The sequence below is a fragment of the Phalaenopsis equestris genome, unplaced genomic scaffold (assembly GCF_001263595.1).
Source record: "Phalaenopsis equestris unplaced genomic scaffold, ASM126359v1 Scaffold000114, whole genome shotgun sequence".
Lineage (NCBI taxonomy): Eukaryota > Viridiplantae > Streptophyta > Magnoliopsida > Asparagales > Orchidaceae > Phalaenopsis > Phalaenopsis equestris.
The window spans coordinates 950,170-950,427 of record NW_018164556.1 but is presented as its reverse complement, the minus strand read 5'-3'; positions in this window follow the sequence as shown (position 1 = coordinate 950,427).

Sequence of the window (258 nt, the reverse complement as noted above, 5' to 3'; positions counted from 1 at the left end):
GGCTAACACCCCAAATCTCAACAATTGAATGCCTTAAACTTCAAATTGGCATCCAATTTTTGTTTAAAATCATTTATAAGGTCATTTGTGACCAAATACAACAATTAATTTGAGCTTATTCCATGGCTAGCTCAAGTTTGACCCAAATTTGATCATTAGAGGCTTAATTTAGGCCTAAACCCAAACCCATCAAAACCCATTCAAATTGACTATCAAATCAACTTCAAAACAACTTTCATCCTTCATGAAAGTTGTTCA